The sequence below is a fragment of the Channa argus genome, chromosome 1 (genome assembly GCF_033026475.1).
Source record: "Channa argus isolate prfri chromosome 1, Channa argus male v1.0, whole genome shotgun sequence".
NCBI lineage: Eukaryota > Metazoa > Chordata > Actinopteri > Anabantiformes > Channidae > Channa > Channa argus.
This window is the reverse complement of record NC_090197.1, coordinates 1659292-1674208: the sequence shown is the minus strand read 5'-3', so window position 1 is coordinate 1674208 and position 14917 is coordinate 1659292. Positions and strand designations below refer to the sequence as shown.

Sequence of the window (14917 nt, the reverse complement as noted above, 5' to 3'; positions counted from 1 at the left end):
GAAGGCTGTTCTAGAGCTGGGTATCCTCTGCATAGCAGTGGAAGTTTATAGAATGTTTCCTAATAATTTTGCCTAAAGGTGACATGTACAGATTAAAAAGTATTGGTCCTAACACAGAGCCCTGTGGAACTCCATAGCTAACTTTGGTGCATAAAGAAGAGTCATCATTAACATGAACAAGTTGGAATCTGTCTGACAGATAAGATTTAAACCAATGTAATGTGGTTCCTTTAATCCCAAATCCATGTTCTAGTCTCTGTAATAAAATGTTGTGGTCAATGGTGTCAAATGCGGCACTAAGGTCTAGTAAGACGAGTACGGACACAAGTCTATTTTCCTGAGGCCATGAGAAGATCATTGGAGACTTTTACCAGTGCTGTTTCTGTACTGTGATGAGCTCTAAATCCTGACTGAAAGTCTTCATACAAATTATTCCTGTAAAGGTGATCACATAATTGTTTTGCAACTACTTTTTCAAGGATTTTAGAAATAAACGGGAGATTTGATATTGGTCTATAGTTGGCTAAATCACCTGGATCAAGACAAGTTTTTTTAAGTAATGGTTTGATTACAGCAACTTTATTACCTTTGGTACATAGCCAGTTTCTAAAGATAGATTAATCAAATCTAATATGAATGTGTCTATTAAAGGTAGAACATCTTTAAGCAATTTGGTTGGAACAGGGTCTAAAAGACATGTTGTTAGTTTTGAGGAGGCGATAGTGAGATCTATGGGTGAAAAGCAGGCTAAGATGGATTGGGGCCTTATTGAGGATTCTAGAGCTGTTGTACATGAAGATCTATCTGTAATATTTGTAGGGAGGATCTGGTGAATCTTTTCCCTAATGGCTACAATTTTATCAGTAAAGAAAGTCATGAAGTCATTGCTGCTAAAAGTTAAGGGAAAACTAGGCTCAACAGAACTATGGCTCTTAGTCAGCCTGGCTACAGTGCTGAACAGAAAACGGGGGTTGTTCTTGTTTTCCTCTATTAGTGCGAAATAATATGCTGTTCTGGCATCATGGATCTTTTTTGTACATTTTTAAACTGTTTTTCCAGGCTAAACGGGATTCTTCTAAATTAGTGGAACGCCACTTCCTCTCTAACTTTCGTGACGCCTGCTTTAAGCTGTGCATTTGTGAATTGAACCATGGAGGTCGGCTCCTCTGATTCACTGCCTTCTTTTTCACTGCGTAGTATCATACGCAGTGAGGCTGCAGGCTGCTCAACTAAATAATCAATTTGTACAGGAGTAAGATGGCTACTCACCATAGTATTGACACATGGTGGTGAAAAAGATGAAGAAATAATTTCTTTAAATGTATTCACAGTTTTCAGATAAACATCTGCTGTAGTGAAATTTTTTCCTAACTGCTGTATAGTCCGTTATTGTAAATTCAAATGTTATTATAAAATGGTCACCTACAAATATTTAGGTTTTCATGTTAATATGAAATTAAATTAGCAGAAAATATTCATATTGTTTATGTTGTATATGTACAAGTTAAAACAAAGTAATCTGACATCTGTCCACCAGATGTCCTCAGACTTCCATCCCTTCAGTCACCTGACTCTCCTCCCAGCTCCACCTGTGTCCCCTCCTTCCTACACACATGTTCCCACTTCCCTCATCAGCTCCTCTGCATAGAAACCAGCCTGGTTTCCACAATCATTTGGTTGAATACATCTCATTGTGTTTCTGTTTGTGCTGTGGATTCATGTTCTTTAACCTGTTCTGGTTTTTGATCCTGATAAAGAAGAACAATCTATTAATATAAACAGATTGTAATCATAAAACATCCTCATTTAAATCTGTAAAAACAACAGTTTATTCAGGTGAAAGCATTTTGTAACATTGCTTTGTGTAATGTTTTTAAGCTTATTTTTGTCTGTACATGGTACAAATTAACAACAGAAAGTTTGATTAAAATGTATTTATGTCTCACAAAAAAGTATTTTTTCCAAACTAAAACTCTCTAAAGGTTTTCAGTGGAAGACAGAGTTTCCTGTGACTGCAGCAGTTTATTAGGACTTCAGGTTCATCATCCTGAGCTGCAGAGTCTTGATCAGTGGTTTGACCCTTTTTGAATGTTGACCTCTTCACTAGGAGACAGAATTCACCTTCAGAATGTGGAGACACTCAGCATTTTGAATTTCTTTCTTCAGATGTAGACGACACACAACTGTTTATTTTGTCTTTCTCCTGCCATTCTCCATCTGTCCACCAGATGTCCTCAGACCTCGCTGCAATCACTTGACTCCCCTCTCAGATCCACCTGTACCAATTTCCTTCTTCAGATGTAGAATAAGTTGCTGCACAAACTGTAAGACAAGTTAATAGGCAAAAGTCAACAAGTGAATGAAAATGATGAGTTTAATCAGCAAAACAGAGAAACATGCTGAGAACAGAACTACACTCTAGAGTTAATGAGAAACAAGAAGCTAAAGAAACTAACTGGTAAGTTTTCTCTTTTCCTGGTACGGTAAGCGTATTGCGTCACTTCCTGTTTCTGCACACTCTTGGATTTCTACCGAAGGACTGTTCACTGATTAATTGTAGCTGTTATTTTTACTTAAATAAGTGATTTCTTCACACAAGAATTAATACTTGAGACGTAACATACGCTTTTATTACACAAGCACCTGCTCTTGTAAAACATAACCAGCTAACATGAACTAATTCCACATTTGACCTATTTTAGCTTCGTTAGCTTAGCAGTTATCCGTTAGCAATGGCTTCTCTGTCTCCCTCTGTTTCTCCTTCTCTCACTTGCTCATGTTCAGTTTTTCCTCTGCCTCCTTTAGTGATAATGGTTTATGTAATAAGTGTAAGGTTTTTGCAGCTTTGGAGGAGAAGCTCACGGAATTGGAAGCGCGGCTCCGCACCATGGAAAACAACTCAGTTACTAAGGCCCCGGTAGCTGGTGCGGGCCGACCTAGCGTAGCCCCCCGTAAGCTGTCCCCCAGCAGTTCCCAGAGTTGAGCCTAGGATGCAGAGATCCAGTCCTACACGCCTCTCTGCAGTGTCCTTACAACCGTCACCCCCCCACAACTCCCACATACCTATAGAGACTGTGTCTGTTCCCCGACCTAAATTACATAAAGTAAATATGACAACAAGAGGAGTTAATCATAATAACCTAATAAAAGTTAAGACTACTCCTCTTACAGAACAAAACCCCAAAACTATTAAATGTGGATTATTAAATATCAGATCTCTCTCTTCTAAATCTCTGTTAGTAAATGACTTAATAAACGATCATCAATTTGATTTATTTTGTCTCACTGAAACTTGGTTGCAGCAGGAAGAATATGTCAGTTTAAATGAGTCATATTAATTATCATGTTCCTAGAAGCACAGGCTGAGGTGGAGGAGTTGCAGCAATCTTCCATTCTAGCTTATCAATAATTCCTAGACCTAAACATAGCTATAACTCATTTGAAAGCCTTACTCTTAGCCTTTCACACCCAAACTGGAAAACTCAAAAACCACTATTATTTGTTATCGTGTACCGTCCTCCAGTCCCTTATTCAGAGTTTTTGATTGAATTTTCTGATTTTCTATCTGATTTAGTGCTTAGTACAGATAAAGTCATTATAGTGGGTGACTTTAACATTCATGTAGATGCTGACAGTAACTGTCTGAGCACTGCGTTTAATTCATTATTAGATTCAATTGGTTTTTCCCAAAATGTAAATAAACCCACTCACTGTTTCAGTCACACGTTAGACCTTGTCCTTACGTATGGAATTGAAGCGGATAATTTAACCATATTTCCTCACAACTCTCTTCTGTCTGACCATTTTTTAATAACATTTGAATTTACAATAACAGACTATATAGCAGTTAGGGAAAAATTCCACTATAGCAGATGCTTAAGTGAAAAAGCTGTCAACAAATTTAAAGAAATTATTTCTTCATCATTTGCTTCACCATATGTTAATACAATGGAAAGATCTTCATGTACAGCAGTGCTAGAGTCATTGATAAGGCCCCAATCCCTGTTAGACTGCTTTTTACCCATGGATCTCTCTGAGCTAACTTCAATTATTACCTCATCTAAACCAACAACCTGTCTGCTAGACCCTATTCCAACTAAGCTGCTCAAGGAAGCTTTACCCTTAATAGATACGTTCATATTAGATATCATCAATCTATCTTTAGAAACAGGCTATGTACCACAGGCCTATAAGGTAGCTGTAATTAAACCATTACTTAAAAAACCCTGTCTTGACCCAGGTGTTTTAGCCAATTACAGACCAATATCTAATTTCCCCTTTATTTGTAAAATAATTGAAAAAGTAGTTGCAAAACAATTATGTGATCACCTTCATAGGAATAATTTATATGAAGACTTTCAGTCAGGATTTATAGTTCATCATAGTCCAGAAACAGCACTGGTAAAAGTCACCAACGATCTTCTCATGGCCTCAGATAATGGACTCATCTCTATACTTGTTCTGTTAGATCTTAGTGCTGCATTTGATACCATTGATCATAACATTTTATTACAGAGACTGGAACATGAAATTGGAATTACAGGAACTGCACTAGGTTGGTTTAAATCTTATCTGTCTGATAGATTTCAATTTGTTCATGTTAATGATGAATCCTCCATGCACACAAAGGTTAGCTATGGAGTTCCACAAGGCTCTGTGTTAGGACCAATACTTTTTACTTTATATATGTCTCCTTTAGGCAACATTATTAGAAAACACTCCATAAATTTCCACTGCTATGCTGATGATACCCAGCTATATTTATCTATGGAACCAGATGAAAATAATCAGTCAAAAAAGCTACAAGCCTACAAGACATAAAGGCCTGGATGTCCAACAATGTTTTGCTTCTAAACTCAGACAAAACTGAAGTCATAGTATTTGGGCCCAAAAATCTCAGAGACATGAGGTCCAACTATATTGTTACTCTAGATGGCATAAGTCTGGCCTCCAGTACTACTGCAAGGAACCTTGGAGTTATTTTTGCCTCATAGTATGGGAATAAAAAGGTAATGCTGCCATCTAAAGGCTGAAATGTGTAACAGCTTTCACACTAAACATTTGGGGAAAATATTGGTTCTACTGCAGTTTAATGTTTTTCATTGGGATGTCATAGGATGAGCCCCCCCCCCCAAAAAAAAAGTCAGATTGGAAGCACTGGTGTAAGCAGGTTTGATACTGGGTCTGCCAGAAAAGTGTAAAAGGTGAAACAGTGTTACAGAGATTTTGAAATTTCCCCCCCCCCCTTTTATTTTTTTTATGATAATTACATGATCAGGATTCATTAAGGCTGAGCAACAGTAGGGACAGTTCATCAGAAATGTTAATTCACAAAGATTTTCAAAACATTTCATCATTATGTTTCCAAATTATACCCAAATCAATTTAATTCAATACTCAATACTATTTCAGTTTCATGATATGAAGGTACCAGTTGGAGATGTGAAAGGATTCAGGTGAAGAACTGTCTAACATTTTCATTGTACAATCTGGATCCTCAGGAAGTCCTACCACTGATAATTTGGTTTTGTATTCCTGGTAGACAAGACATGAGTACGTGAATGTGGTCCTCAGTGTAGTTGATGTACTGCATCCACAGGTTGTCCATCATCCATGACGGAGACAGTGTCGAAGAATATGGATCAAGTAAACGTGCTGTTGCAGCCACACTTTCTTGTCAGCCTGGATTTGTTAGGGAGCTGCTGGGTGATTTGTGCATTGTGCCAAGATTCATGAATCATCCATGGGATTGCAACAGCTCTCAGACCTGCTGCTACTGGATCCAGCTTTGATGAGAAATAAGCAACAGGCCGCAGTTTATACCCGTAAGATTGGCTTAACACAGAGGTCATGTAACTGTCTTTTTGATCAACAAACTGAGTAAAAGGCATGTGAGGATTAGGCAGAGCCAGAGTGGGAGCTACAGTAAGTGCTGCCTTAAGAAAGTAGTTTACCATGCACCATAGCAGACAGGGAAGATTTGTGCAGAGAGTAATTTGGGATCCACTGTCTGCAGAATGATGTCATGCCAAGGAAACTCATCATCTGTTTTTTTTGAATTGCAAGAATTTGTTTTGGTGACAGTGTTTTGCCCTCTGGGGTGATCACATGGCCCAGATATGTCACTTTTTGCTGCACAAATTGCATTTTTGTAAAACTTTTTCATGGCGATTATCTGCAAGATGTTTTAAAAGGTGCACTGAATTTTGCATGCGTCTTCAGTTGGACTACAAATCAGCAGATCATCTACGTACTGTAAGATCGCTGAGCCGGCCGGCAAATGAAGATCTTGGAGGTTTTGTTGAGAGCTTGAAGAAAGTGACCTGGACTCTCAGAATAGCCCTGAGGACAACGGGTCCAAGTATAAACCTTCCCTTCAAATGAAAAAGCAAACCAGTACTGGCTGTCCTTGTGTACAGGGACAGAGAAGAAGGCATTGGCCAGATCTATTACTGAAAAGTAAGTTGAATTTGGTGGTACCAGAGACAAAATGGTTTGGGGATTACTTACTTCTGGTGCCCGGAGGTGAACGGCTGCGTTCACCGCCTGCAAATTTTGCACAAAGCATCACTCAGTTGTTTGACCTTGGTCTCTTATTTGTTTAACAGGGAATATGGGAGTGTGCACTGGGGAATTGCTACATGGAATTATTACACCTGCTTTTAGCAGAGAATTGAACACAGGCCTTATGCCATCGATGGCTTCCTGCTTTAAAGGATATTGCTTCTGATATGGCCTGTACTCTGATTTTGGATGTACTGTCAGAGGTTCTAAGGTCCTAAACCTCAAACCAAACATGGTCTGAATGAAGAGAGGAAATTAAAACATTACGTTTAAATTGTGCCAACTGTGTAAATTTTGTGTGTTAAATGTCCAGTTGGTGGTGTGGTGGCTACCATGTTGTCTGTGAAGCAGTACATCATGATGTAGGTGAATCAAGTGTCTCTGACATTTACAGTTTTTGAGATGCTTCAGCCTGCAGCGCCCCCTGGTGGAACAACTGCATGACATTGTACATGCGGAGTCAGAATATTGTCCTGTTTCTCTCAAGTCAACTCATCTCCATGTTTCATCTTTGAACCCTTGGCAGCTGCTTTCTGACAAAATGCATCCAGGCCTCCGTTTGTCGGAGCAGAACTTTTCCTGGGTCGGCAGTACCCTTCAGTTTGGACTCAGGTAATGATCAGCAGAATGTCCATCCCATCCTCGTCACCAAAATGTAATAGACGTTTTCCCACTTCTTTAGATAAGTGTTACTAGATCTTGGAAGAATTGTAGACAGAACTTAACATGACAAAATATACCACATGTCCTAAATATGTACAATCTTTCTGACCAAATGCTTCTTTCCTGTTTGAAGCAGGTCAAAGGCTGTGATGTCCCACATCATATATTCATGGAGTTAGGAGCAACAACACAACTCTGCTCCACACTAACCACACAAGTCGAGCGTCCACATCAGAGTGGTCATTATTCACCTACTTCTACCGGAGGCAGGATCACAGTCTGTGCATCCTGCCCATTCATTTTCTCTTTCTTTGCTGTTAGTGCTGAAGTAATTAGGAAAACACAAACACTCAGGGTGGACAGTATGGATGACTTGGTGCAAGAGTGAACACATTTTCTTCATCATCAACACAAACCTGACACCAACCTAAATGATTGGCAGTAATGAAAGAACCATCCAAATGTTTCTCTTAAGTCCAAGTATCAATGGTGCAGAGTGTGTGTGATGGTGAACAGAGGGAACTTTGATTTCAGCAGCTGATCTTCAGTCAGCAGAGTTTCTGTCCACAGGAGACACTCTCACATCTACACAATGCACAGAGACAATGAGGAACCAGGACTGATCCTGAACCCAGGATACAGAGGTTCAGTGAATGTGGTGTTGAAGGTGTGGAGGTGGATCAGTTTGTCAGAGGAGACACTGTAGAAGGACAGAGAGCCAGCAGGACAGTCCACATACACTGCTACTCTGTGAGAGACAGAGGACGAGGAGATGGGTGTTTTTATCTTATTGTTCCAGACATAGTAGCCAACAATATCAGAGCAGCTCAGACTCCAGGACTGATCGTTCCATCCAAACAAACAGTCATTACTGTCTCCTTTCCTATTGATTCCTCTGTAACTCACTGATATATAAACTCTTCCTCTCCACTCGACCTCCCAGTAACAGCGACCAGTCAGAACATTTCTACACAGCAGCTGAGGCCAGAAGTCAAATCTGTCTGGATGATCAGGATATGACTGACCCTCCTCCACATATGTCACCTTCCTGTTGTTGTCAGACAGTTGTAGGTTTCTGTTTACTGTGTTTGGGTCCAGTTCCAGTTCACAGGCATCTGATGGAGAGAACAAGACACAAACAGCTGCAGTTTATCATCTGTTGATTTATCAGCAACTTTACTGACAATGACTGAAAGTAAATCATTCCAACTTCCATTTCATCTTCAACTGTGAAGAATGTTTGACTCCATTTCAAGTGAAATTCAACAATCCAGTTAGAACAACAATCCACTTGAGCATTTTATGAAATGGATCAATGAAATCCACATCATACACACATAAGACACAAGTCAACTGTGGAACACCTGTGTTTTTTTCCACTTGAAGTCTATTTTTCTCCTCCTGGTGTTTAGTGAAGCTTCATCTTTAAACACAGGTGTTTCAATGTGTTTTAAAGCTGTTGCCAACTTTTTCCTGGTGTCTGTATTAGTGTTGTCAATAGTATTGATTTATCAACTGACAATTTCAACAATTGTTGAGGTTTTATTTTTCTTTTTTGTGAAAGAGGCCAAATTCCTGTATATTTACTATGGTTTAAGTACCAAGGTACTACATTGTACTTGTCAAATTACGCCACTAAGTGGACTATTAGGCCTGAAACCAACTTTCCCATTTCCATGACAGCTGTAAGATTCTATATTCTTTGGAACAGTCTTTTTTGCATCTCATGAAACATAAACACTTTTCTGACAGAACTTTGCTTTAATGTTTTCTCCTTGACTTTGATTTTTGCATAATTGTACCTCACTTGTAAGTCACTTTGGATAAAAGTGTCTGAATGACTAATTGTAAATGTCCCTGAAATGAATGTGTCCTAAGCAGTAAAGCTGTATTTCCAACTTCAATCATTTCCAGCAACCACAACAACTGTTACTATAAGGAGGAAGCTCCCATTAACCACTGGCTCCATTACTATCTGTAGCTTCAGGCCTATGCAGGTGCTGGTGAAGAGGCAGCAGGGGAAACATTGGGATGAAGGTAGTGAATAGCTGGATGAATTCCTTCACCTCAGCCTAAACACAAACCTGTTCTGATGAACTTTAGGCACTTTTGAATAGACCACTTTCATTTGAGGGCTCACCTGTATTCTTGTACTGTTCCAGGGCAACAATAAGTCCTCTGTCACAGACACTTACTGCTCAAAAGTCATATTACACGTTAGTTCCAACTGTTCATTAACTTACAATATTACCTCCTAAGACAATATTATTACTTTGAAGTTACTTTTCTGTTACTTTCACAAAACATCGGCCCTAAGATTCAGTCAAAGTACAAAACCTCATTTAGTAAAACATTGATATATCACCTACAAATCACATATTTCTAATGCTCTTCATGACAGGTCAGCGCCAGTGCTCTCACACAGACGACCCAAACATTCATGTGTCTGAAGTTAAACCTCCTTCCCTAATAGACCAAATGAACTGCAGCTAAAAACTCACCTCTTCAGTCTTTGACTGAATCAACTTGGTCTGAATGTGGCTAATGAGGATTCTGTCCGCATGCTCTCCACCACATACTCTGCTACAAGCCACCTTAGCTCTGATTTATTAAACACACTGAGAAGAAAGTGAGGGGTCCTTGAACACCACCTCCATTGGTCAAACCTGTGAAGTACTAGTTACCGAGCAGCACCTGAAGGTAACAAAACTATTGTATAAAGACACAGTGACAGTCAAAACACCCAGAAGAAACAAAGTTCACTTTCTGTTGGCTCCACTGTTAATAAAATGTATTTCTTAGTTTTGTTGGATCACTGTGTTCACTTTGTTGTGTTTGTGGATTAAATTGATTGATTGAATTCTAACATCTTTCCAGCCACACTGACAAAAAACAGAAGCTAAATCCTGAATGAAACTCTGGAGAAATTCATCTTTGTTCTTCAGTCAAGAAAAGCTTCAAATCTAGTGGAACATGTGCAGCTGTGTTTTCAGGAATCAAACTTAAAACACACTCACATCTCCTCACACCAGGTTTTAGTCTCTGTGGTCCACCATGATCGACCCTGGAGGAAGAGACAAAGTCAGAATCAGCTTCATCCACCTTCACTCATCTCCACCATTAAACATGAACCAGAGTTCCTCAGTTAGTCAGAGACACAGAGAAACAGTGTGAGAGCTGCTGTTGTCTGTCTATCTGTCCATACCTGAGAGTGTCCAGTCTCCAGTGTGGATCCTCCAGTCCAGCAGACAGCAGCTTCACTCCTGAGTCTCCTGGATGATTGTAGCTCAGGTCCAGCTCTCTCAGATGGGAGGGGTTGGAGCTCAGAGCTGAGGCCAGAGAAGCACAGCCTTCCTCTGTGATCAGACAGCCTGACAGACTAAACAGACACACACACACACACACACACACACACATTGACTTTATTCATTTGCTGGAGACATAACCATAAACTAAATCTAGGCTATAAAATGTCATCATTCAAATTCATGCTCCACCTTTTTTACCAACTAAACAGCCAACTGTAGAAACTAGAATTAAGGTGGGTCATGGAACCAAGTCAGGTTGTGGACCTGCTCTTTGCCTTTGCAAGGATACTGGAGAGGTCAGAGGAGTTTGCTACACAAGTGAAAACATATTTTCCTGCTTATGATCCGCAGAATCTCATGTGTGTTATAGTAACTAATGTCCATCATTTGTTCCTTTCATTTCTAGCAATAATACAATGACATTGGAGCCTTGTAGTTAGTCCGAAGTAAACGCTCTCCATTAGTTCATCTGTGTCCACTTCAATTATTGATATTTTATTGGTTGTGGGGATTTTTCTCTTCAGACCAAACATGTTGGAGTCCAACTATTATAGTTGAGCAACTTTTCTGTGGTTAGAACAAAAACATTACCCAGCTGACAATCTGCTGAGTCAGCAAACCTCTTCATCATGATAGCTTGTCAAATGATTGTTTACAGAATGTTTACAAAAATCTGAATCCTGACCTGAGAGTTTCCAGTCTGCAGTGATGTTGCTTCAGTCCAGCAGACAACATTTCACTCCTGAATCCTGCAGGTCATTGTTACTCAGGTCCAGTTCTCTCAGACTAGAGGACTGGGAGCTGAGAACTGAGGAAAGAGCTTCACAGCTTCTCTCTGAGAGGTTACAGCCACTCAGTCTAAAAATAATCCAGTAAAACCAAAGAAACCAGTTACAAACATTAGTTTCCGTCATGCCAACAACAATCCACTTCATCTGAAATAGTCTATGTGCACATACAGAGCTTTGTTGGAGGCTTTGATCACTGGCAGCAGCCTCAGAAGAGCCTCCTCTGAAGCAGAGTATTTCTTCAGGTCAAACACGTCCAGATCTTTTTCTGATGACAGTAAGATGAAGACCAGAGCTGACCACTGAGCAGGAGACAATTCATCTGTGGAGAGACTTCCTGATCTCAGGGACTGTTGGATCTCCTCCACTAGAGAACCATCATTCAGTTCATTCAGACAGTGGAACAGGTTGATGCTTTTCTCTGCAGACAGATTCTCACTGATCTTCTCCTTGATGTACTGGACTGTTTCCTGATTGGTCTGTGGTCCACTTCCTGTCTGGGTCAGCAGGCCTCGTAGGAGATTCTGATTGGTCTGCAGAGAAAGTCCAAGGAAGAAGCGGAGGAACAAGTCCAGGTGTCCATTTGGACTCTGTAAGGCCTTGTCCACAGCACTCTGATACAGAAGTTTTAGATCAGGACTAAACAGTTTAGACAAAAGAGATGTTGATTGATGTTCTGACAACAGATTGACTCCAGACTTGATGAATGTCAGATGGACATGAAGAGCAGCCAGAAACTCCTGAACACTCAGATGGACGAAGCAGAACACCTTGTCCTGGTACAGTCCTCTCTCCTCTTTAAAGATCTGTGTGAACACTCCTGAGTACACTGAGGCTGCTCTGATATCGATGCCACACTCTGTCAGGTCTGATTCATAGAAGATCAGGTTTCCTTTCTGCAGCTGCTCAAAAGCCAGTTTTCCCAGAGACTCAATCATCTTCCTGCTCTTTTTATTCCAGTGTTGATCTGTCCCAGCTCCTCCATCATACTTGATGTTCTTCAGTTTGGACTGAACCACCAGGAAGTGGATGTACATCTCAGTCAGGGTCTTGGGCAGCTCTCCTCCCTCTCTGGTTTTCAACACATCCTCCAGAACTGTAGCAGTGATCCAGCAGAAGACTGGGATGTGGCACATGATGTGGAGGCTTCGTGATGTCTTGATGTGGGAGATGATTCTGGTGGCCTGCTCCTCATCTCTGAATCTCTTCCTGAAGTACTCCTCCTTCTGTGGGTCAGTGAACCCTCTGACCTCTGTCACCATGTCAACACACTCAGGAGGGATCTGATTGGCTGCTGCAGGTCGTGTGGTTATCCAGAGGCGAGCAGAGGGAAGCAGGTTCCCCCTGATGAGGTTTGTCAGCAGCACATCCACTGAGGTGGACTCTGTAACATCAGTCAGGATCTCATTGTTGTGGAAGTCCAGAGGAAGTCGACACTCATCCAGACCGTCAAAGATGAACACAACCTGGAACTCTTCAAACCTGCTGATTCCTGCTTCTTTGGTTTCAGGAAAGAAGTGATGAACAAGTTCCACCAAGCTGAACTTTTTCTCTTTCAGCACATTCAGCTCTCTAAGAGTCAATGGAAATGTGAACTGTATGTCCTGGTTGGCTTTGTCTTCAGCCCAGTCCAGAGTGAACTTCTGTGTTAAGACTGTTTTCCCAATGCCAGCCACTCCCTTTGTCATCACTCTTCTGATTGGTTCATCTCTTCCAGGTGAGGCTTTAAAGATGTCTTCTTGTCTGATGGTTGTTTCTGGTCTGTCTGGTTTCCTGGATGCTGTTTCAATCTGTCTGACCTCATGTTCATCATTGACCTCTCCAGTCCCTCCCTCTGTGATGTAGAGCTCTGTGTAGATCTGATTCAGAAGGGTTGGGTTTCCTGCTTTAGCGATCCCCTCAAACACACACTGGAACTTCTTCTTCAGGTCAGACTTGAGTTTACGTCCACACACTGCAGCAGGAAATCCTGAATCAACAAAGAAGGAATGAAATCAGTGAGTGGATCCTTCAGAAAATCAGAGAATCTAAACTTTTAAGTGTCTGTAGAGTTTTTCTTCCTCCATCAGTTTTATCATCAGTGGAGGACAAACAGCCTCTGATCTGATACAGATGTGTGCAGCATATTTACAGCAGAGTTTGGAAATGGAAACCTCTCTCCTGCTGTTTCCATTTCCTCTTTCCATCATGTTAAATCTGTTCAAATCCTCTTACTGCTCTGCAGACAGTCAGCCAGCTCCTCCTGCTTCATTCTCCTCAGGAAGTTCACTGTGATCTTCACAAATGACTCTCTGAGCATTCTGGGTAATCTGGTCTCAGGACCCTCTGGATCTCCTTCAGCTGGTTCTTCACAAAAGTGACAATGTTGTCCTCCAGCAGCTGGAACAGAATGAGAAGTGAACATTTCATTTAAACTGGTAGAAGACAACATGTGATACATCTGTGAGTCTGAAGACCTGCTGGTCTGAACACAGCAGCATGGACTCTGTTAGGACCTGAATGGTTGTTGAACATTCAGTCTGGGTTTTATGTAGTTCATAGTCAAAGTGTGATTGGACATGTACAGACCATAAATATGGAGTCCAGGTCTGGTTGATGCTGCTGGGCAAACTGATCACTGTGAACCTCTGAGCTCTGCTTCTGAACTCTGGGGAGAAAAGAGAAACTTTAAAGGACGACTTCACTGATTTTGAACTGGCTTCTTTTGCTTCTAGTTAGTACAAAGGAAAATATTTTAACATAAGGAGTCAGATAGGAGTTTAAAATCAGTAATGCATATTTACACCCTAAACCAGGGATATTCAACTAAACTTTAAAGAGGTCCAGTTAGAGAAAATGTCTTGAAGCAAAGGTCCAGAAGGTCATAATGTCTTTGACTATGTCTATTTAGTGTGATATACATTTCCCTTTCTCTCCCTTTGTTTTCTACGTATATCGCTGTCTTTTTCTTTCTACCGTCTTTTCATGTGTAACCTGCCTCTAACTCTTATCTGTCTGCACTGTAGAGTCGCAATGTTTACCGCCTGGAATGCACGTACTTGGAGATATACTCAACAAGTACTGTTTGAAATTTGTTTGTTGGTTTCAGAGGTAGCTGAGTTTCTGTCATTTTTCTTGAGTTTGGTGATTGAGTCTGTTTGTTTTTAATGTTTTTAAAGTTTTGCTCTTCTGGTGAAGTGGATATTTGCTCTACTATTGGTGGTAGTTTCAGTTTAGTAATCACAGAGAAACTTTTTTAGTTTAAACTTCTTACCTTTGACCAGGAGCATCTTTAAAGTTAATTCGGCCACCACAGCTGGGTTCAGCAGAGTCTTGTCTCTGCTTCTTCATCCTGTTCCAAACAAACAAGAGAAAATTGAAGTCGTCATTTAAGGGAAACTACAATTAGTGTAATTAGGCGACTTCACTGATTTTGAACTGGATTCTTTTGGTTCTAGTTTGGTTAGTACATGCACATAAATGCCATTAAGCTTCCATTGACTTCACTATATCACAGTATCTCTGTACTTGGAGCTGAAAAATGTCTCCAGATGACATCACTTGGAGGAGCAGATTATGTTACCTTGTAGCTCAAGCTATGGGATTTGTAATCAT

The 14917-nt window shown here is 40.5% G+C and overlaps 1 pseudogene; it reads right to left on the bottom strand.

Moving 5' to 3' along the window:
• Nucleotides 1-5376: 5376 nt before the first annotated feature.
• Nucleotides 5377-13635, bottom strand: LOC137099671 (NLR family CARD domain-containing protein 3-like; annotated as a pseudogene).
• Between the last annotated feature and the right edge of the window lie 1282 nt (nucleotides 13636-14917).